At 35.7% G+C, this 22290-nt stretch overlaps 1 long non-coding RNA gene across 2 annotated transcripts in view; it reads left to right on the top strand.

The window, feature by feature from the left end:
• Positions 1-17612, top strand: part of LOC143686377 (uncharacterized) — a 100144-nt gene extending 82532 nt beyond the window's left edge. The window contains exons 4-6 of one of the 2 annotated variants that reach the window (XR_013177099.1): positions 4018-4123; positions 15979-16052; positions 17202-17612. This is a non-coding gene — a long non-coding RNA (uncharacterized LOC143686377). The remainder of the gene's footprint in view (positions 1-4017; positions 4124-15978; positions 16053-17201) is intronic. The other variant, XR_013177100.1, reaches the window with a different exon arrangement.
• Positions 17613-22290: the final 4678 nt, after the last annotated feature.

Raw genomic sequence — 22290 nt, 5'->3', positions numbered from 1 at the left:
ATTTCTGTACTATACTTTCTTCATTTGAACAATGGAAGCAATGCCAAAGACCTCTGCAATGCTTCAAGCATCAGTAGTGAAGATTTCTTTTCCTTTGATAAAGGAAATGAGCAGAAATCCTGAAAGAATAAAAAGGGCCTTTAGTTCTTGTTATCCACATTTTAAGCTCGGAAATAATTGTGGAATTTGTGACTTGTTAACATTTTTTTCCTAGCATGATCTTTTAAACTTATGGTTTTTAAAAATGTCTTTTCTTTTTCAATCCATTGAGCTGCAAACCGTGGATTTTCAACAACCAGGATCAACTTAGACCCAGGCTTTCTCATAGATCCCACACGTTAAAAGTGAACCAAAGAGAGATTTTAAAAACAAAGATCGACTACATGAAAATTTGTACAAGTTTAGTCGGTAATTTAGATTTACATCCTATAGTTTTAAGCTTTTACAGCTTCTCCTTGATTTTTCTAAAATAATGCCCCATTTTTGGGTGTGGGACTGAGAGCTCCTGCAGGACAGCAGTTGGGTTTTAGATTAATGGACTCAGAGTAGTTCGCTGCAGCCAAGTATTCACCTTTACCAGAAACACTGCTCCTCATTGTTTCAATAAAAGAGAAGGGCTACTGATACTGCTATGCTCATAATGTCATGCTGCCTAATAAAAGTATTTTTAGGGCTTATTTATTCTCTTTTTGTTTGCTGAGTAAATTATTGCTTGTAAAAGGTTATGCTTCTCCAGAGAGTATTCGAAATAAAGTCCCAGTTCTTTTTGCCCGAAGTCTGTGCAATTTTCAGAATCTTTTAAGTCTTAAATTTTAATAAGAATACAACCCATTTGAAATACTCTACTGAAAAAGAGATTTAAAGCTCAGGCACTACCTCCTGATAAGCATACAGCCCTAGAAGGCCATGAGGGGAATCCCGAAACAGAGTAGAGAGGGCTTCGAAAAATGGTCAGGTAGAGGATTCGGCACTGTGAGAGGAGCTTTAGAGACAGAGTATAAATTTGAACACTGGATCTCTAAGCAGAAAATTCAGATAGAACCTCTATACTTCTATGCTAAAAAAGAGAAAAAAAGATATGCAAGCCTGGCAAGGCTATTACTTCATCGTAGTATGTATTTTTCAAGAGTGGAGCTACAGAAAAAAGTACATTTTCCTAGCTTGAATATATTGAGCACTCACGTTGATTCCCTATAGGAATTCCATAACTTCTAGAATTGCAACTTAAAATATTTTATCGGTAATATAGGAGTCAAAATAGTAAACCAAATAAAAATATGCAAAGAGATAAAACATTTTTTCCCTGACATTTTCTTTGCCCTCTCCTAACTGGTCTTCATTCTTTCCCTCTTATTTGCCATTCACATTTTTCCATATTTTTACACATAACCGTAAACCCCTGTACCAGCTAAACCCCCACCAATCATACACACTTCATTGTTCACTGACTTTGCTCTCTCTTTCTTCCCTCTGAGACCTAAAGAAATGAGATGAAGTTAATACTAGGGAGGCACTTTTAATTGAAAGGTAGAGTGAGATTAAATGATTATACCCTACTTCACATCCGTTGAAAATAGAAGCAATGTTGATCGCATCCATTTATATCCAAAATGATGATTTAGTGCCAAGTGTGCCATTTTAACAATGGTGTATGTCTTAGAGTGGGGCAGGCAGGACAGCCTACCGCCCTTGCCTATGCCACACAGTAGGCCATTAATGAAACTTGATTGAGTTGACCAGGAAAAAAATGTCGTCATGGAATGTATCACATAAGCTTGAAAGTATTGGACTAAAGCTGTAGTGAGGAAAACATAAACAAAAAGAGAATCAATTCTGCCCTGAGGGCTGGAAATTATGATCAAAAAGAATTTTATATAAGTAAATGGCACAAAAGAGAAGGGACTAATATTTTGATAATGAGAGTGTGCTATTCAACACAAAGGACAAAGCTGCCATAGGGGCATTGGAGTAAGAAAAGTGTTTGAAAATAGTGTTTGAACAAATAGATTTGTTCATGCCGTAACTTTATCCCATAACCATTTATTGGACCCAAATTTCAATTTTTTTAGTATTTAGACTGCAAAGGAATTTGTAGCTGAAAGCATAAATTTTTCATGTTGAAGGATATTCCACTATAATATTTTCAGACAGAGGTTTCATGATGAATTTAAAACAGGAAATGGAATACTGCGAGAAAATTAAAATGTGTTTGGATTTTGCTAAGCCTGCCAAAATCATATGGAAGCATAGTCGCCACTCAGTTTCTTTTTGAATTTTAAGGGGAAAATGTTGTTATAATGCCCTAACAGATACACTTTTAAAATATATTTTGAAATTTTTACTTTGACAAAAGTACAGGTGAAGGTGAATCAGGGAACGCCATGTCTGAGAAATGAAGTGTGGTGATGCTTAACTAAGGAATAAGTCCAAAGTCATCTGAGATAAAAAAAAGAAACTGTTACCAACATGAAACACAAAAAAAATCTCTGAATATTCCATCAAAAATACTATGATCCTAGATTTTATTTCGTTATGTTATTTAATTTCTGATTCTCAAAATTTATAAAATCTGGTTGCATTGTGTCCAAAACACATGTAAGTAACATTTGGGAGACACTTGTAAATTATCAAATACCTTAGTATATATTCTTAGACAGTTTTAAACCTTTTCATACAATAGCAAGATTGGTAAAGAACCATTCTCTTACATTTAACTATATAATTTGCCAAACCACACATGGAAATTTAAAGAGAGAGAGATTTTTCTTTGACCTGAAAGGAGGACCACACATATATTTTAGTGAATTGAAAACAGCTGTGTACAGTCTTTGGCACAGGCAAATTTTTTGAAAGATTACATCTGGAAAGCCAGCCTCAGTTTTGATACAATGGTTGCTAATGTATTTGTGTATACATATGGAGATGTACTGAACTTCTTTGAAACATTTTTAATAGTTGAAATATCAATTTCTTGAATTGTGTCCTCTTTTCTTTGTCTTTTCCTTTCATGCTACAGGATGTATGATTTGAATTAAACCGTTCAAATGCAAATATTGACCATTAAATTGGAAGGAATGATAGTAGCTTAAAAGTATTCTAAAAATTAGGAATTTTAATTCTGTTCTTGACTCTTCAAGTTACTAAATGATATTTTGCAACAAATGACTTAATCCATGTATCACTCAGTTTTCTTTTATAGTAGGGGTTTTGTGAGAATGTATCAGAGCTCTATGAGTCTTTAAAAGGTTTCTATATTTATATATTGCCCAGTAATTACAGTTGATGATTCTCTTTTGCCAATTTTTGAAATGTGCCACGTACTCATTTTTAAGAAAAGTTAATGTAATTTTATTGTGGTAGTATAAATTAGAATTAGTAGATATTGAATCAAAGTGAACAAGTATAGATGAACTTAGCATATCAAAGATTTTCATCTATCGTTCTTATTTTTATAACGTCCTCACAAGTGGCAACTCAAGACAACATGTGGTGATTCTGACTGTGAGGTAATAGTCTTTAGAAATGTATTATAAGACCCCGTATCAGCCATCTTCTATAAATCTCACCCTCGAATGTAAAGCAATAATCTTGGAAGAGTTATGAATATATAAAGATGCAGGAGTTACTTTCAAAGGGATTTCCTGCTCCACCTTACTACTTCCCCTTAGAAAGAAGTGAAAAAGGATTGAAGATATCGATTCAATACATACATTTTTTCCAGGCATCAATTTTCTTGGAAATAAACCTGAGAAGTAGAAAGAATAATTTAGTCTAGGCATGGATATTTGCTGAAGGAACTTTTACCATGATGGAAAGTGAATGGAAAGGTTAAATAGAAGACGTGCATCATTGCTATAATTTGTAAACTGATGTGATAACCTCATGTTTAATATTTTATGGAGTAGAAGGTGAATGCTAAGGGGAGAAATGTGACTTGGAGATAAGGCAAATCATATGCTAAGAATGTGTATAAATGTGGCTGAGAATTAACTTGAGTGTTTCTTTATTAATTGATAGACTGGTGTAACATGACGATGAAATAATGACGGTATCCTAGCAACCATATATTCGTAACAACTGTGGCCTGTGATGACTGTCAGCCACGTTTTATCAATTCAGGATGGTAAGCAAAGCTAATTTCAATTAATAAAATCCCTCTGCAAACAAAATGTAATGTAGATTTGATCACACGTACTACTGGAAATTTTTATTCATAAAAGATAGTATACCTAGATGAAGAAATCATTTTAAGTTGATAACATTCCAGCCCTGAGTATTAATGAGACATTCTTCTATTATTTAGTTGGTACACATTTTAGAAAACCTAGGAAAAATCCACAAAAACCTGCCAATATTTTAAGATATAAAATAAAAGAAAATAGGTGCTTACTTGTAAGTTACTATTTCTATTTTATCAGCTTTATTCTAATAATACCAAAATAAAACAGAATATTCTATGTTCTTGCTTTGATATTCTGAAAACCAGTTTATCTTTCTTTTTTAAAATTTCCATGGGCCTCTTTCCTTCTACCTTCTGAATTTATATAAGGATGATTTCTGTAGTGTGTTAAAATTAGACTGAGCAGTACTCATTAAATCTCTACTCTAAAGATCGATATATCAAGGTCATAAAAATGCTCCTTCTAAATGTTTAGGTTTTCTATCTTCTCAATTTCCACCTCCTTTGATTCATTATAGAAAAAACATGCATGAGTATAGGTTTGTCAGGCAAACAGAATCTTCTCTGTGTACTTCAAGTGGAAGGGGATTTAACAAAAGAAATTCAGTGTGTAACAAACTATGTGAAGACCTGAGGAACAGAGACTTGGCATGGCTATTGCTAGATCTCTTATTTGTTGCTGCCTTCTAAGGAGTCAGGTAGGTGTCACAACTGACTGAAACTTTTGTTGCAAAAATCTCACATGTACCAAAACCCACATCTCTGCCCGTGGCACCCAGAGGAATGAGACTATGGTTCTGCTTCCTTTCCTCATTTCATGTTTCATGCATTGCCTCTTCTTGGTAGAATCTTACCTAGAACCCCACTGACAGGAAATCTGAGACATCTAGTTTACAGGCTTCCAGGCCCTGCAAAACCAAGAAGAGCAGAGAGCAAGGGAAATGGTACTAAGTTTCCAACATATAATTTGGCACAAACATTAATTCAGAGAACTTTTCCATGAATCACAGCTTGGCAATTCCAAATAAAACAGGAAAAGAGTAAGAGGACTTTCTAGCTTTGAACTGTCTCTAGGCTATTTTAGTACCTGTAATTGAAGGACTAAGTAATATCCAAATATTAAAGACTATTTTTCTAATCGCATCCAAAGAATTGCTACTGCAATAGAAAGAAGAGAGTTTTATTAACAGTATGACAGCTCATGAATTGGGAAATCCCAAGTAAAAGCAAGTGTTCCAAGTGTTTGTGGGCATTGGGAATTTATAGTATTAACCTTCACACATGCACACACATACACATACACACACACAAGGGAAATGGTGGTTGAAAGGCAAGTTCTGTTCTAGTAGCTTATTGAAACAATCGAGGCAGAAGGAAATGTGCCCCCACTGATTGTTCAGAACTTAGTCCTCTTTTTTTTTGGCCTATTCCCTGTAAGTCTTGTTCTCCGAGCTGCACAGATTGCACGAGCATAGGGTGTCCTTTGCTGGGAGTCACTTTGCCACCCAAGGCCCAAACATCAATTTAGGGTTCCTTTAACATCCCCAACGATTTTGTCTGTATGCTAATAAAGCTTAAGATTTATTTTGTATTTTTATTGAGACATCAATATGTGCCCCCCTTAGGTTTTTAACAGGATCAAGCATCAGGGCTTGGGTAGGACGCCAATGCTGCATAGAGACCATTCGTCCACAAAGCAGAACAGACACAGACTCATCACTGCCCTGAGAGAGGGAGGTCTACATGCCCCACCACAGCCACGTGAAAGGATATTTGGAAATTTGGATCATTCAACTTTCCACAATTATCTAATTTGATCTATTACTGATATATAAGCAGAATAAGTTATAAATACTGGACTTTTGAGAAAGTGACCGCTGAAACGAAAGTAGCACAGGCAAAGAAAGCACAATTAGTCCTGAACCATATCTGCTCTGATAGTAAAGTTTTAAATTTCGATGTCAGCTAATCTTCTTGTTTTCTGAATTGAGTTAAGAAATTCCTTTTCTTTTGCTAAGCAGCTATGGAACAATCCATCGATTGCATAAGTGAAGGAGCTGGAACTTTCTGTGGGGCACGTGGCTGTGGTGGGGCATGTAGACCTCCCTCTCTCAGGGCAGTGATGAGTCTGTCTGTTCTGCTTTGTGGAAGAATGGTCTCTATGCAGCATTGGCGTCCTACCCAAGCCCTGATGCTTGATCCTGTTAAAAACCTAAGGGGGGCACTTTTTCTTGGTTCATCTTCATCTCTCTCTTAATAGTAATATGTGAAAAATATCATCCGCTGCCAAAGGGATTGCATTGTACATCCTATGGAATAATATAACAATAAAATCATGCACTAAGTATTTCAATTAATTTAGTACTTGCAACAACCCTGTGAGATGGGTTCACATATTACCCACAATTTACAGAGAGGAATTGGCCCCTTAGAGATTCAAAATCAATTAGTCAATGCTATACACTTAGGTAACGGAGCTGTGATTTAAACACATGACTCAATCATTCCATTCAACAATAAAAACAATACCCTAAATTGAAGAACTTGGTAAATTGTCCTTCACAAAAATCACAGAAGGCATTGTTAAGTAGGAATTGAAGGATTAAATGGTAGAGGCCCTTTAATACTACAGTAGGAAATACATATTTACACTTCAAGATATAATTGGCATAAAACTGTAAATATTATGTCTTGCTATAGTTCTTCAGTTCTATGTTCATTAGCTTAGAATATATCTCAAAAATTTTAATAGCATTGAACCAAGTGGAGAGCTCTAAAGCCAAGTTAAGAATGTGTGTATCTGTGTTTGAGATTAAGAAGATGAGAAAAACGTTTCTCCAACCAGACTTTTAACAACCAACATCTTTTGTTCTCCTCATTTTTAAATTACTTTGGATTTCTTTTTTCATCTTGACTTTCTGATAGAATAATTATTTAATATTACAATTTATTTTATTCTTCTGTAAGCTATGGGCTAGAATCAAGTTATTTTTTAGAATGATTTTAAGAAATGATTTTAAAATTCTAGACTTGTGGGTGGGCAATGGTGGCTTAGTGGCAGAGTTCTTGCCTGCCATGCCTGAGACCCGGGTTCAATTCCCAGTGTCTGCCCATGTGAAAACAACACCACCACGCCCCCCAAAAAACCCAACAAAATTCTAGACTTGCTATTTATTACTTAGTAATTAGCTCATGACTCAAAGCAAAAATCAGTATGCACAAACTACATTCACAAATACTTCTTTAAAATATTCTTAGTCAATATATTCATCTTCTCTCACTGTTTATCAAGAGTTGATCAGGAAATGAATATCATGTGACATATTTTTTGTCATTTTTTCCTTCTGTTCAGTGTAATCTAGAAGTGCTGGTGAGCAGAATGAAATATCCAGGGGAAAGGAGACAGAATAGAGCAGAGAAAAAGAAGAGGGTTGAGTGGTCCATAATGCAGGTGGAGAGCTCCTGAATCCTTAGAAGTTGTTAGTTGTCTCATTCACATAAATAGAAACAAAATGTTTTTAAATTTTATTTTTAATTGTGGTAAAATATGCATAGCATAAAAATCATGTAAACCATTTTAAGTGGACAGTTCTTTTACATTAAATGAATTGACAATACTTTGTAACTTTCACAATATCACATTAAAAAAATCAAATCAGACATTTCAGAATTAGTGTTAGAGCTTCCCTTAGGACCAGCTTTCGAAGTGCCTCCTATCTAACAAGAGCAAAATGACTATTTAAATAATAGACACAGGGCGCGCTGCTGGTTCAGCGGTAGAATGCTTGCCTTCCATGTGAGAGACACGGGTTTGATTCTCGGACCATGAACCCGGCCCCCCCAAAAATAATAAACACAATGTCCCCCAAATTGAGAACAATTTTATTTATTATTCGGCAATAAAGTCACACCTTTGAGTATCAGCAGTAAACTTTACCTTATCTCTTGATGTTTATGAAGGTCAAATGCACAAAAAAGCATCATGGTGGGAGATAGTCTGAAAGAGCATTTAAAATGGGCCATCATAGAAATTCAAATTTCGCAGAGTAATTAGAATGATTGTTAGAGAAATACTGAAATTAGCACCTTTCTACTTCATTGTGTCCCTTTTTCTTTCTTTTCCTCCACTCATTACTTGTTTTGCTCCTGGAATTATAAGAAACACTATTTGGTCTTCTACGTTTTCTTTTAAACTTCCACTTCCTCAGAATTACATGGACTAATAAAAAGTTGTCTTAAGATATATAAAGGAGACACTTTGTTGGAAATGTTAAGAAAGCTATCAAGGACCCCAATGACTTTCACAATAAATAACTGTTTAATTGTCACTTACGTGTTGGGAGTGGGTAGAGTGGGTTATTTTCTCCATTTCAGAGAAAGGAAACTGATCACTGTTTCCTTACGACCACATCTTTCATTACTGTTGACTTTGGCATCCGTGCACATGAACCAGCAAATATCTTGGTCTCTTAATTCCAGGATCTCTTTGACTAAAAATATGTTTTCTGTACCCCAACCTATTATTAAGTCTCTGGAGTAGCACTTCCTGATAGAAATATATCTCATGACCATATATGGAATTCTAGTTATCTAGTAGCCATGTTAACAAAGTAAAAACAAACAGGGAAAATTGATTTATATTTTGTTAATGCCATATATCTAAAATATTATCAAATCAACATGTAACCAGCATAAGAATTAATTAAATATTATACATACAAAATTTTTTTCATACAAAAGTTCTGGTCTGTCTTTTATATATATAGTGCAGCTCACTGTGGACTACTGTATAAGTTTCTTAAAGCTGCTATAATAAAATGCCTCACACTGGATGGCTTAGAATAAAAGAAGTTTATTCTCTTACAGTTCTGGAGTATATAAGTCCAAAATCAAGGTGTCAGCAGGGCCTTACTCCCTCTGAAGGTTCTAGAGAAGAATTCTTCCTTGCCACTTCCAAATTTCTGCTGGCTCTGGGCATTTCTTGGCATTTCTTGGCATGTAGCTGCGTCCATGCCAATCTGTGTTACTGTCTTCACATTTTCCCTGTGTATCAGTGCGTCCTTTCATCTTCCTATAAGGATACTAGTCATTGGATTTAGTCCCCATGGTAATCCAGTATGACCGCATCTTAATTATATCTGCAGTGGTTCTGCTCATATAAGTTTTGCAAAAAACTTGTCAACTTTGCATGCAGTTCATAGGGGTCCAAACCATCAGATGATAGAATCCTACATAGAACCTTCCAGCATAATAGCATTTCCAATCACGACTTCCATTGAGACAGCTGACTGGATCCATGTACAATTAAACCCTCACATGTAGTCCTATTCTCTGGGGACTCACTTACTGAAAGCTCAGATAGCAACCTGTTAGAGCTGTTTCTGGCCACAGTCTCAGACACATTATCTGGATAGGCTCAGAACTTTCCAAACAATCAATTTCTGATTTCTTTGTTCTTATGAGTTCTGTGTCCTTGACCAGGATGGATAAATTCCTCCTTTAGGAAAACCTCCCTCCTGACATCTTTTTGTCCCCTGCATCCCCCACCGATTGTGAATTCCTGCTACAGGCCACCATATTACTCTGCATGTCTCCTTCACAGTATGTACATCACAGTTTGTAATTACACATTTGGGTTTTTTTTTTGTTTGTTAACATTTACCTTTCCTACTAATCTGTAAGCTTCCAAAGCAGAAGGTATCGCCTCCCTTTAGTTACTGTTTTATCCCTGGGGTCAAGCATATTTTGAATGGATGAATGGAATTGGTTAAAATGAATTTAACCGATTTTGGGGGGATATGTGCTAATACAAATTATGTATATACAATATGTCACAATCTTGTACTCCATTTAAATTCTCAGTGAATTAATACCATGATATTCATACATTTTTAATGCTTAAACCATTAAGTTTTAAATCTTTTATGATTAAGAAATCATAGTTGCATTTCACTGGCCAATGTTCTATTTGCATGAATTGATGCCACAGATGTTTTGTAAGATTGAGGGAGGAAGTGTTTTTTATTTCTCCATCTGCTTATCTGTTTGCGTGTTTATTTGTTTTGTGGAAGGGTACAGAGAGAAGGAAAGAGGAAGGTAAAGATAAAGATGGAAGCACTCAGTCTAAGGATTTAATGATAAGTTTGTTCTGGTTAGGCAGAGAGTATTTAAGATCAGAAGGTAAGAATGAGAATCTGGCATAAGGAGCTGGTGATAAAGTACAACCCAGAGTAAAGAATCTGGTTGTCCTCTGACTCCCTACTTCACCTCACCCCATTCCTGCTCAACCACAGAACACTCTGCAAAGGTGAATCATAAAGACTTTCAGGACAGCTTCCTAAAGCAGTGCTACAGGAAGTATCATCCCCAGACTGTTGTTTGTAACTATTCCATGAACCAAGAAGGAACTTGTGCCAGAAGGCAAGCATATTGTTTAATTCAACTGATTGTGATGTGATTTCCTAATTTTGTCACTGACTGGTAGCAAACCGTTCATAGATGAGCAGCTCTGAGAAGCACTGCGGTAGAGGATGGCTGTGTGATAGGCGTTGGAAGCAGAAATATAGAGAAACTTTAAGTGAGAAGCCTGAGTAGAAATTCATTAGGGGATCTGTGCCTGAGTTATAAGAAGCAGCCCTGAGGATTCTCCAAAGTGCATGAAAGGACATGGAGACTGATGCTTCTTCAGATGGTCCTAAGAGCTCTTAGAATTTGGACATTGATGTTATATGACCCTCATTTGCATCATCAGGCTGATGAGAAATGAAACTTTGGCGTATATACTCTCTGACATAGATTGTTGAAGGGATTTGTGAGAGTTCTCTCTTTGGAAAGCTTTAAAAGTATATTCCAAATGGTCAAAAATGGTTTTGGTAGATGAAAAATCAGCACAGGGGTCTCTTGAGATCCCATTCATGCTATCACTCTATTTGTCTTTTTCCTTTTCAATACATTTTCCCTGCTCCAAAAATAACAAGAGAAATCTCATACATTAAGTCTAAACTAGATCTGGGACTCAAGGCAAAGGACAGTCTTCCCTGTTACCCCAACTGAGATTCTCTGTGCTTACATTTTTATTTCTGTGATTCAATTTATTTTATATTTATGATGATGGCCCAGATCTATACTGGCATCTCATATTACATGATTAAAACTGTTTTTGTCTGTATATTTTAATGAACAAGGCACTTAATATTTTTGTTACATTGAGCAACTTAGACACTAACAGAAATTTTTACAAGTCTGTTTGGAACTTAAGAAAATCCAGTGAATTTAATCTCTTTAAGTAAAAAGAATCTGCTAGTTCTCTTCACCAACTGTTTATTTTATTGTGAGAAATTTAGTTAGATTAAATATTTTTCACTGCTTTATAGATTAAATCAATATGAATTATCTCACTTGTCCTAGATGACAGTTACTTGGTTATTTTCCTATGTGAAATATGCATATATTAGTAGATATTTAATGGTGGCAAGAAAAAGTTTAGGTGCTTCTTTGCTTCCTAACCCAAGTGGTCAATGGACTTAAAATTTTTACAAGAAAAAATTATTTCTTTCATATAATAATTAATCTTAATAAGGTCAGCAATTATTTAATACAATATTGCCACTAAATTATTCGCTGATTTATTTCTTTGGCTTTCTTCTCATGTAAACTACATGAGGATATGGATTTATTTTGTTTGTTCACTTTTTACTGCTTGGTCCTCAGTAGCTTGAACACATGGACAACTCTTTTTTTTTTTTTTTTTTTTTTTTTTTTAAAGAGAGAGGGAGGAAAGGAAGGAAAGACAGAGAAGGAAGGAAGGATGGAAGGAAGGAAAGGAGGAAGAAAGGGAAACATTTTTTTAAACATTTTCTTGTTTTATTATATTTTGTTTGTTTGTTTGTTTTTTACATGGGCTGGGGCCGGGAATCGAACCGGGGTCCTCCGGCACGGCAGGCAAGCACTCTTGCCCGCTGAGCCACCGCGGCCCGCCCACATGGACAACTCTTAATAAATCAATGATTAAATAATTGGATAAATGCATATTTGTCCAATTCTGGCTTCTATTATCAAGAAGAAAGATCACTGTTTGCAGGGTTTAGAACTTGTGAGGCAAAAGATACCCACTCTCGCCATTGTTAAATTCTCTTGAGAGAGGTTGAGATTCTCCTGAAAGATATTAATATATTGTAAGGCACAGAGGACACAATCTGTTAGGAGAAATTCAGACCAAGTAGTTCATAATCTGATGGAACCAAGAGAACCTACATTTTTCCTGAACCAAGTCTCAGTGGTGGTAAAGGCAGAAAGTGTTAAATATACTTACATCTCCGTGTGTGTGTATTTCCACATTTCTTTCCATATCTCTAGCTATATGTTTTTATATTTATCTACAGCCTTATCTATATCTAAATAGTCATACAGTTTTACAGTTTCTTTGAGTTTCTTTCTAGAGATTTTCAAAGTTATGAAATATGCACAAAGGAAAGTAAATAAAACATATGTATAGTTTGTTTAAAAAAATATAACACCATGCAATTAACACTGAACACAAGTAATAGAGCATCATAAAATGTATTACATGCATTCTCTGCACCCTGCAACTCTGGAGAGATCTACATCTTTGTTCATTTTCCAGCTTTTCTTTGTAGTTTTACCCACATCTTTAAACACTATCTTTTATATTTGCCTGCTTTTGACATTTACGTGGGTGAAATTACATGTATGTATTATTTTGTGTCTTTTCCCCCACTTGGTATTGGGTCTCAGAGATTCATCCTTGTGATTACAGGTAGCCCTCGTTGGCCTATATTCATTGTTTCATTTATAGTAGTGCATTGTATGACTATATGTAATCAAATGATGAATATTTGAGGTGTTTCCTGTTTAGGGCCATTATGAACAGAATGCTATAAACATTCTTCTCCTTGTATCTGGGAGCATATATTTCTCTAGGGCATGTACCCAGAAGCAGAATTGCTGAAACATAGTGTCTTCAAATTTTAGATTATGTAAAACTGTCCTACAAATGAGAGGTACTACCTGCCCCTCCCACCAGCCAGCCGTACATGGGAGTTTTTGCTGATAATCTTGCAACATTTGATAAATCTCAGACTTTGAATGTTTGCCATTGAAGTAAATGTGTGCAATCTCCATGCTTATACAACTTTATTTAATTTGGACATTAACAATATTTCATTTTGCATGGATTCAGCTATGTAAATCCAAGATTGAGCTATGGGAGCAAAGATTAAGCTATGGGAATCACATATTCTCTTCATTTAATTGGAAGAGCCTCATCACCTTTTAAAGAAAGAAATCAGGCTAAATCAAGAAGGTGCTATGCTTTAGTAAAAGGTGAGCCATGAACTTGCTGGAGATATTAAATCACTTGCTTAGTCTTTCTGTGAAAGGACTATTGTAAAAATCCAGACGAGAAGAACATAGCTTAGAGCAGGGTGGGAACAGTGGAGATGGTGACAGGTAGAAATATTCTGTATATTTTGAAAGTAGAGTTTAAGGATTTTGTAGCAAATAAGGTTTAAGAGCATGAGAGAAAGCAAGGAATCAAAGTGACTGAAAGTCTCTTTTTTTTTCCCCTGTGTAACTAGAAATATGAGATAAAAGTAATCAATACAGGGAAGATTGTGGGAGGAGCAGTTTTGTGGAAGGTGCATATAAGATATCCAAGTGAGAATATTAAATAGCATTTGAATGTTTGAGAGGGAGCGACCCAAGCCAAAAACATAAATTTGAGAGTCACAGGTATGTAGATGACATTGATGACATGAGACTTTTACAAATCAATTTTTTTGGTTACAGTTTAATATAATATGATCTCCCATTTTGTACAATTTGTATGATTTGATGAATTTTTTAAAATGTACATATTCCTGGACTCATAACCCAAATCAAGATTAGAACACTTCCATCACCCCAAGTAGCCCCATTTGCATTCCCCTCTAATCAAAACTTACCACCCAGAAACCAATGATCTGATGTGTTTCACCGTCACTCGATTTTGCTTGTTCTAGAAATTCATGTAACCAGAATCAGGCAGTATATATCTTTAGTATCCTACATTTTCCACTTAACGTTTTATCTGTGAGATTCATCTGTATTATTTTATGTATTAGTAGTTTGACGTGTTTTATTTTGTAGTATACAGTTGTTTAAATATATCACAATTTATTTATGTATTCATCAATTGATGAACATTTGGGTTGTTTCCAGTTTGGGTTAGCATGAATAAAGCTGATATGAACATACCAGTAATTTTGTGCACATATGCCTTCATTTATCTTGGGTAAATGCCTAGTGGTAGAACTGTTGAGATATGAGATCTGTACATTTAACTTTGTAAGAAATTTCCAAACTCTTTTCCCACAATATATGAAAGTTACCTTGTCAGTCTTTATTTATTTTAGTCATTCTAAGAAGGTGTATTATGTAAGCACACCGTGGCTTTTAATTTGCATTTCCCTAATGATTAACATTATCAGAAGGTTTTTCTGTGGTTATTGGCTTTTGTAGAGTCTCTTCTCAGGTCATTAAAAGCCAGCAGACCTGATTAAGTCACCTATAGGTTGAATGAGGACAGCGAAAAGGTCTCAGGACTGACCCCTAGAGCACTTTGATGTTAAGAGCAAAATGCAGCAAGTATATGTGTGTTCATGTTAGAAATTTAAGATATTTTTTATAATCTAAGTCTGTGAAAGCTTTTTGACTGTATTTCCTTAATGTTTTATATAAATTCTATATGACCTTAATAAAAGTGACTTCATATGCATACAGTATTTTCTTTTAATCCGTGATACTCAGCAGAACATTTGTGGATTTCTATGATAATCTCTTGGTGTCTTGCCTCATTCCTAATAAATATGGTTCTTCCCCAGATATATTTCCCCATTATAAATATGTAAAGCAAGGTATTTACATTTCTGCAAGTAAACCCTAAGAACATGTTTAATCAAAGACAAAATTAATAACTATAAAGAAAAGGATGTTTTTCTTCTCTTTCCCCTTTGCCCAAGTTGGTGATATTAAGGAATTAAAAGCATTGATTTATAAATGCCTCATGCAAAATTACAGCTCTCAAAAGTATAGATCATTAATCATTTGAGCATGATTAGTTAGTTAAAACTGTGGTTGTCCAGAGATTAGCTTTCCAGAACTCTCAGGCTCCTTGAACAATTTCATATCTTAAAATACCAAAAAACAAATAAACAGACAAACAACAAACCCATAACAACAACCAGCGGAAAACCTATTTTCTGATAAAGAAATAACAGGGAGCAATGAACAGACTCAGCCAAAAGGATGAAGCCCTGTTCTGCTGGTACAAATGGTGTTATAAAGAGAAGGTACTGAAGTGTCCTGCAATGACTAAAGTAGTGCTTCTTGACCGTTGTCACAGTATGGCTTGCACAGGGAATAATTCACACATATATCTGAAGGGCCCATTGGGATACACTAAGGAAATGGGACCGGACCAGAGGCAACTACCAGACAGATAGTGCCTTCTCCTTCAAGCCTTGCCTGCTGCCCTGAGGACCGAGGGGATCAATACCTTTGCACCTGTTACTGCAACCCGCTTGCAGCTTCCTGGTGTGCTAGGAAATGCTGGTCTACAGAATATATCTGGACTAAACCATCTACTTCCATCTCACCAAAATGCCCCCTTCCTGTACCTCTCTATCAGAGACTAGCAAGGAAATGCACCTCACCCTAAAAGCTTAAGTCCTTATGAAACATAATTTCAAGATTTCAGTTGACCAGCAAAAACTGCAGAAATGGGTCCTCTTCTTTTTCAGGCAGCATAATTTTAAAGCCAGTGGCAGGGGCGGTAGAGTAAAAGAAGGCTGTTCACTCTACTTCTCGTGTTAAGGTAAAGTACCATCTCCTCTGGGAGGGGAGTGGCCCTCCGAATAATGAATGGATTTAGGGAAAATGTTTCTTATTGGTTTATATAAATGTATTTCAAAACATGGGCCATGAAGTATTTGTAGGTGGTTGCTACCCACGTTTTTTTTTTTTAATGAAGAAAGATAGAACAGAATTATCCTAAGTTCACTAGATGTAAGAATAACTTGTGTACACTGGGTGCAGAAGTAATTCCCACTGTGGGCAACAGTCCACCCATTTTACACCCAACATAATCTCTTAGTTATAAGAGATATGTTGGTAATTTCCAGTGGGATAGAAATCTCAGAGAATGTTGGATGCTAACTCTCTGTTCCTATGCTGAGCTCCTCTGCAACATCTTCCCCACTCCTTGTTTGATTCAGCCCTGGGTGTCCACGCTGTGGGTCATAAAGGAAGGCAGTAAAAGGAAGTGATGGTTTACCTCACCTGAACCAATGGTTGATGTTCCAGGAGGAATTTTTCAACGGATTAGTGGATCAATACAATGACTTAAATGCCCTGTATATTATCAGAGACAGAGAATATTGCTGTGTTATATAAAGCTGTGGTATAACACCATATGTTCCATCTACTCAAATCATACCTCAATCCTTTTTTGATTCAAGTAGTTCTCAGTCAAATGATCTAAGGATGGCCCATTTCTAATACAGTGTTTCCCCAAAAGATAAGAATCTTTAGCAATAAGTAGTTGTAGTTAAAGAGGGAGTAACAGTTTCTACTATTCCTTGAGTTATTTACTCTGTGCAGAGGCCTGTACTAAATACTTTAGACATTGCACACACTTGTAGAATAAACTTTTTAAAAGTTAACTAATCTCTAAGCTCAGTCTATGTCCTGAAAAATTTTAGATGGACAACCCATCTGCTTTGGAGATACTTGCTGTGTTCCAGCTGGAACTTAATGGGTTAACTCCAAGCCATCTGGAAAATTCAGCTGTTCAGAATAACTCATTTCCAGGGAGTTCTGTATAGTTGAGGACTTACTGTATCTGAGTTTTCATATAATGTGAATAGAAATGTGTCTTTGTAACATTTGAATATTCACGATTTCCATAAATGAAAGAAAGTTTAGTATGAGATTTATCATGACTCAGTTTGTTTTCTCTCCTCAGAACGGTACTTGCAGCTTTTGGGAAGCCTTTGAATAGGTACTGCTGCAAACTGCAGTAGGTGACAGTTAAACACACTCTTCAGCATTCGCAGGGGATGAATCATGCTCTTTCCCCATCATTTGGCTTTTCAAGATCTCTCTTAAAAAAGGAGATACAAAAACTCTCTCTTGTGACTCTTTCATCAGTCATCAAACTTGTGGCTTTCAGAACACATTGATTTTGAGAAGCTTTTCATAAAGCACCTTGAAACAGCTTGCCATGGAAATGGAGAAGAAGGAAGGCAGATGCCTGGGAAAGAATTTTTTTCTTTTAGTTAACATATCACAGGATGGGCCCTGTGCCCAAACTTGAGAATTCAGAATTCTCACTGACATCAAAAGGAGTTTTCTTTTTTTCACAGGGCTGCTGGATTAGTCCTTCAATATGAATAAAATTTTCATCATTTTATTCTTGCTCTCTGTTTCTCACTTGTGGCGCCTTTGTGTGGTGGGCATTTTTCTTGTAAAATCTGGGTATCTCTTTTCATGCTGAATAACTATGTCTCTTTGGCTGTTTCAGAAAGGTTAGATCTAATGGGTTCCCAAGAAAACACATATAAGAGTGACTTTCCTATCAGGCATGAAGTGGTAGAAGACAGAGTTAGGACTGTCTTTCATCAAGGTAATATTTATAGCTAAGCAAATCAACATTTCAGCTCTGCAAATCCTAAATTTGTTGCCAGACAGTATCTGGAGATTGTTTTGTGTGTTTTGATTAAGTGCAGATTCCTTAAACTTTTTTCCTAACAAAACCAGAATCCTGTGTTAGTTCTTTTTCTTTCTTTGTTTTTTTTTTTTTTTTTTCTAGTTAGGTCTTATGATAAATGAGATGCCTAATTAATGACTCAGGTCACTAAATGTAAAGACTCTTTTTTCAGTATCGTAATCACCTAAATTAACTCTTTCTGCAGTTTGTAGTTGAAAATACAGTAATGACACCTGAAAATATAAGCAGTAGAATTTACGCCAAATAAAACCTGTCTTGATAGAAACAAAAGTAGAAAAATTAATCTAATTTTTCTGTAGTTAAAAAATGTATTGTTTCTAAAATCATGCTTCTCTGGATGTAAGCTGGAAAGGATATTCATTGTACATTTAACAAACATCAGTTGAGTATATCCTATATTCCAACACTGTGGGAGATACTGGGAATACAAGAAGAGAGCTGGAAAATAAAAACCTTATGAAGTTATAGGTTTTCATAGTATGTACACAGAAGATGTCTCCAAACCGGAGTGAGGAGTGGCTTCCTAGAAGAGATTTTCAAAAAAGAAGAAGGAAAGAACACTGGGGAAATTATCTAACAAATCTACAAGCCGGTATGACAGGAGACTTTACTACAAGTCCCCAGGCGTTAACACCAACCTCAGCCCATTGAGGGCTACAAGGAAAGCAAATTCACGGTGGGTCTCTGTAGCAATTGGGCACTGGGAGAGCGTTTTTCTCATGGAAGGGGGGCTTTCCCAATGGGAAGGAGAGGACCAGCACAACAGTTTGCACGTGGTGGCCAAGGTAGCCGAGAGAAATGTTCATGAGCTCATATGGAACAGTCCCAAGGATACACAGAAGTTACTGAGTGAGGTTTTTAGAGGGGATAGAAATTAGCAGGGGTGGACATGAGTTCATACAATACAAATGATTACTAAGAGTGTGACCTCATTCTTCCTTGCATGCTGTTGTGGTCTGAAAGAAGATGTCACAATATAAAATATAAGAAACAAAGTGAGAGCAAAAGTCATGGGGGGGTGGGGCTGGACAACAATTAATTGGACACCAAGTTACAATTGGCTGTAAATACTATGCTAAGGAGTTTTAATTTCATCTAATAAATTTGCTCATTTTGTCTGAACACATTTGAATTTCTAAGATCATCCTGGCACCGATGTAGAGAATGAACGGGAACGAGAAGGAGGCAATGTGAGGATTACATTCCATAGAAGAGAGTTTTTAAACAGCCTGTAGGAGAGATGGCTAAACTCAAATTAGGGTAGTAGCTGTAGAAATGAAACAGAAGAGAATGAAATAAGAGCTGTTTGGGAGTCTGAATTGAAAGGATATGGGTTGGTTGAATGTATTTAGCAGGAGGGAACAAAGGGTGTAAAATAGAAAAGGAAGTGAACATGGTTTCCAGATTTCTGGCCTGGATACTGGTGGCTGGCAAGGCCGGTCACTGAAACAAGGATTACAGACAAAAGAAAACATTTGGATAAAGGGGATGAGATCAGTTAGCACTTGTTGAGTTTCAGGTTTAGGTAGGTATATAAATACAGATCTGGATTTTAGACTATAAAGTCCAGGGAATATAGACTTGCTGTTTCTATTCTCTTGTGTTTTTCATAAACTCCAATACTATTAATAATATCATATTTTTATCCCTGGCCAAGTGGCTTGTATTTCAGCATGGGAAGAGAAATCATGGGCAAGTCATTCTATATGGAAAAGTTATTTTTCTTATTCCTCATGAATTTAAATATGTAACAGATTTGGAAATAGATTGTTTAAAGGGAAATTATTTCCAGTGTGATCTAGACTGATTGAACTAGAAGTATTTACGTCCTATCTCACTTGATATAATGTTGCTATGAGCCAAGACACATTTATACCTGACCAAGCATTCTAGTATTGATCTGCCTGATACTGTCTGGGACAGAATTTCCCTGGAATTAGGCTTTAAAAGGTTAACCATATTTGATTTGAAGATGAAATGTTAATAAGGAAAGTGTGGTGGTGAAGAATTCTTCTTTGCTGTACAACCTTTGTAAATTATTTGCATCCCTGGATATGTGTTTCAACATCTGCAGAAGGAGGTGGCAACAATAACTAATACATGGTGGTGTCTAAGAGACCAATTTGAAGCAATCTAAGCATAGTATTGAGGTGTGAATAAATATAAAATTTTTATTTACTATTTAATATACAACTTCATTAATAGACTAAGAATTTAAAAAGAATTTGAGAAAGAAGGTTAAAACATAGAGAAAAATTGGAATATGTTTACTAATAAAGTAAGCTTCTTGAAATTAGAAACTGTGACCTATACATTTTCATTTCTGCACTATTTGAGCATAAAGTAATACTCTAAGAAAGTGGAGTGAAATTTAAATATTTATAAAAAACTGAAATGCTAAAGCTAGTAGATTAAGAAAGTAAAATTTAATATGATTTTATAAATATAAGAAAAGAGTATTGGATAAATGTACAGATTGAAAGAATTTGAATGGAATGAAAATATTAGTTCTCCAGTTTTTGTTATCTTCAACGTTCTGGAATATTCTCTCAGTAGAGAATTGGAAGGCAGAGCTCAGTGCGACATAGGAGTTTTCCCTTTGGCCTTAGGCCTCTGGGGACCTCTGTGATAGTATCCTGAGATGAGGGCTACCCATCCTTGGGTTCAAACATGAAGGCCTGATTTCTGGAAATTTATTTAGCCTTTTTTAACATAACCTTCCTTATGGTAAAAAAAAAAAAAAAAAGTGTCATGGTAACTTTGATTAAATGGAAAAATTCCCAGAAAGACAGAAACCACTGAAATTAACTTAAGAAGAAATAGACATTCTGAATAAATCTATAATAAGTAAAGAGATTAAATTTCCCACAAAGAAAATTCCAGGGCCAGGTGGCTTCACTGGTGAATTCTATCAAACATTTAAACAATAAGTTATACCACTCCTTCCAAATTCTTCCAAAATTTGAAAATGAGGAATGCTTTCCAACTCATCCTATGAGGCCAATGTTATCCTGATACCGAAAGCAAACAGACTTCAGAAGAAAGGAAAAAGGTCAATATTCTTATGAAAATGGATGTATAAATTCTCAACAACAGCAACGAAATAATAATACAAAAAAATTCTCAGCAAAATAAATCCACTGACATAAAAAAATTATACAACATGACCAAGTATGCATAGTTCAACACATGAAAATCAAGCAATGCAATACAGCATATTAATAAAATAAAGGATAAAAACCACGATCATCTCAATAAAGGCAGAAAAAACATTTAACAAAATCCAACAACCTCTCATAATAAAAACATTCAACAATCTAGGAATAATAGGGAACGTCAAACAACATCTACCAAAAATCCACATCTAGCATTATACTGAATGGTGAAAAACTGAATGCTTTCCTTCTAAGATCAGGCACCAGGCAAGAATGTCTGTCACACCACTTCTATTCAACATTGTACTGATGGTTCTAGCCAGGGCAATTAGGCAAGAAAAAGAAATGAAAGGCATATTTATTAGAAAGGAAGAAGTAAAACCATCTCTATTTGCAGATGACATGATCTTGTGTACAAAAAATCCCAAGGAATTCTCAAAATATCTATAAGGGCCAATAAATGAGTTCAGCAAGGTTGCAGAGTACAAGATCAGTATACAAACACCAATCGCATTTCTATAGACTAGCAATGAATAATCTGGAAATGAAATTAAGAAGACAGCTCCATTTATAATAGCATCAGAGAGTATAAGAATGTTGATCCCATTTTCCCTTCCTCCTTTGGTATCCTCAGCCTCCATATCCAAGGGAAATTCTGACTTGCATAGGCTCCTTTCAAGGCCTTAGAAGGGAACTTTGTTCACATCATCATATGTTTTTGTAAAGTTTGAAAAAGCAAGATATTTGAATCACAACCAGTTAAGACCATTGTCTCTTTTCGCTCTGATTCACCCCTCCCTCCTTCCCTTTACATTGAGTGGCATTGAAGCAGCTGCAGGGATTCTGGAGACATGGCTAAAAGGAAATCAAATTGGTAAATTTAACAGCTTTACTTAGAGGCTATGATTGGCTTGAGACCAAGAGAAGAATCTTAATGCCACAGCAAGTTCTAGTTAAGATACTTTTGGTCATTGTGGTGTACTTCCAGGAATACACCCATTATGAACTGCCTGATTTATCCAGAGTCATTACCCAAAAGTACAGGGACAGAGAATGATGTCAAAAATGGACCTGTCCTGCTATCTCAGGCACCAAGAAAGAGGTGGACAATGGAACAGAAATAAGATCTTAGAGGTGCAGAGCCAGAAGTTCATCTGTGGAATATTTTC

This window comes from Tamandua tetradactyla, chromosome 6 (genome assembly GCF_023851605.1).
Source record: "Tamandua tetradactyla isolate mTamTet1 chromosome 6, mTamTet1.pri, whole genome shotgun sequence".
Lineage (NCBI taxonomy): Eukaryota > Metazoa > Chordata > Mammalia > Pilosa > Myrmecophagidae > Tamandua > Tamandua tetradactyla.
The sequence above is the reverse complement of the archived record's forward strand: the minus strand, read 5'-3'. Positions and strand labels throughout refer to the sequence as shown.